General features: G+C 59.1%; 1 protein-coding gene across 1 annotated transcript in view; it reads left to right on the top strand.

The window, feature by feature from the left end:
• The window catches only part of IKZF4 (IKAROS family zinc finger 4), a 14647-nt gene extending 14481 nt beyond the window's left edge, over positions 1-166 (top strand). The window contains exon 8 of the mRNA XM_035308994.1: positions 33-166. The gene's annotated coding sequence lies outside the window, so the exon portion shown is untranslated. The remainder of the gene's footprint in view (positions 1-32) is intronic.
• The last annotated feature ends 1292 nt before the right edge of the window (positions 167-1458 follow it).

Raw genomic sequence — 1458 nt, 5'->3', positions numbered from 1 at the left:
CCCCCCCCCCAGGCCCGACCCCCCTCCTCCTCCTGTCTCTAGCTCAGCCCCTCCACCCTTAGGGCATGGAACTGTTGGTTTTTCTTTTATACTCCTTTGCACTGACTTTGGCTACAAAAATATTTAAAAAAATAATCAATAACTAAAAAAAAAAAAAAAAAAAAAACACACACCCCCGGCGAGGGGGAGCTCTTAACAATTTGCCTTTTTATAAATGGAGTTATTTAAATATTAACGGACTTTTTTGTGCTTTCCCCTCCCTCCACCTCCCTCCGTTATTTATTGAGCTGCTTAGTTTTCTCTTTTGATAACTTTTTCCACCCCCAAAGTCTCGCTTGAATTTCTGAGACTGGTCCCACCCCCCCACCCCGTCCCCCCACCCCGTCCCGGCCCCGCGGCCGGACCCAACCTCACACTAGGTGCTAAAACCCCCCCCCGGGCTCCCCCTCTCCGGCCCTGTGGGTGCCGGGGGGGGCTCATCATGGGTTTAACTCTGGGGGGGGGGGGTAAAACCAGGACCCCCTCCTCCCGGTGGGGGCTTCCTTGGCCCCCCACTGCATTGATGCCCCTCTGGCCCCGAGCCTGGCCCCGTCCCAGGGGGGCTCGGGGTCACTCCGAGAAATGAAGGAAACGGGGCCGGGGCGAAGGCTCCGCTCTCCCTGCGGTTCCCTCCTCTTCCTCGCTGCCCCGGAGTCCCGGCTCGAGGGACCCTGGGGATGGGGGAGGAGGAGCTGCGTTTTTGGGGGCGATAACCAAAAACGGCGAGCGGGGGGGCGCCGAGGCCCCCCCCAGGCACCGAGGTCGCTCAGCAGCAGCTCGCCAGACTGCTCTCCTGAGGTCGAAACCAAAGGCTGTTCTTTTTTCTACGAAAACAAACAAAACCACCTCACGAGTCGGCAACGCCTGTTGCCCCGATTTGTTCTTTTTTTTTTTTCGCTTATTTTTTTTCCTTAATTTTCGTTCTCCCTCCTCCTTTCTTGCTTTTCCGTCGGCGGTGTTCGTGTCCGGGACGGCGACGGCGGCACCGCGGGGACGCCTCGGGGCCCGTCGGTGCTGGGGGGGGGCGGGGGGCGCCCCCCGGGACGAAGCTCCCCCGGCTTCAGGCCTTCGGTGGGGGGCTGCGGGGTCTCGGGGATTGAGGGGGGGGCCGCTCGGTGCTGCCCCCCCCTTCCCCGCCGTGCCCCCCGCCCCCAGAAGGGGCTTCAAAAGCAGACCCGGGAGCTCGGCCGCCCCCGAGCTCGGCCTTTTCTTTCCGTTTCTTTTTCCCTGTAAGAGTCTCAGACAAATGTAGGAATTTTGTACACCTCCAGGTCGCTTGACTCCTGTAAATATCTCTATTTTTTAATCAGATGTATGAAGAACAAAACGATGATGTGCAATACCCCGCCCCTCCCGGCTCCGGCCGCTCCTTCCCCCCCCCCCTCGAGCTCTTACCGCAGCAGCTTTTTGTATCTGTAA

This window comes from Oxyura jamaicensis, chromosome 33, assembly GCF_011077185.1.
Source record: "Oxyura jamaicensis isolate SHBP4307 breed ruddy duck chromosome 33, BPBGC_Ojam_1.0, whole genome shotgun sequence".
Taxonomy (NCBI): Eukaryota; Metazoa; Chordata; class Aves; order Anseriformes; family Anatidae; genus Oxyura; species Oxyura jamaicensis.
Note: the sequence above shows the minus strand (reverse complement) of the source record. Positions and strands in the feature narration are given on the sequence as shown.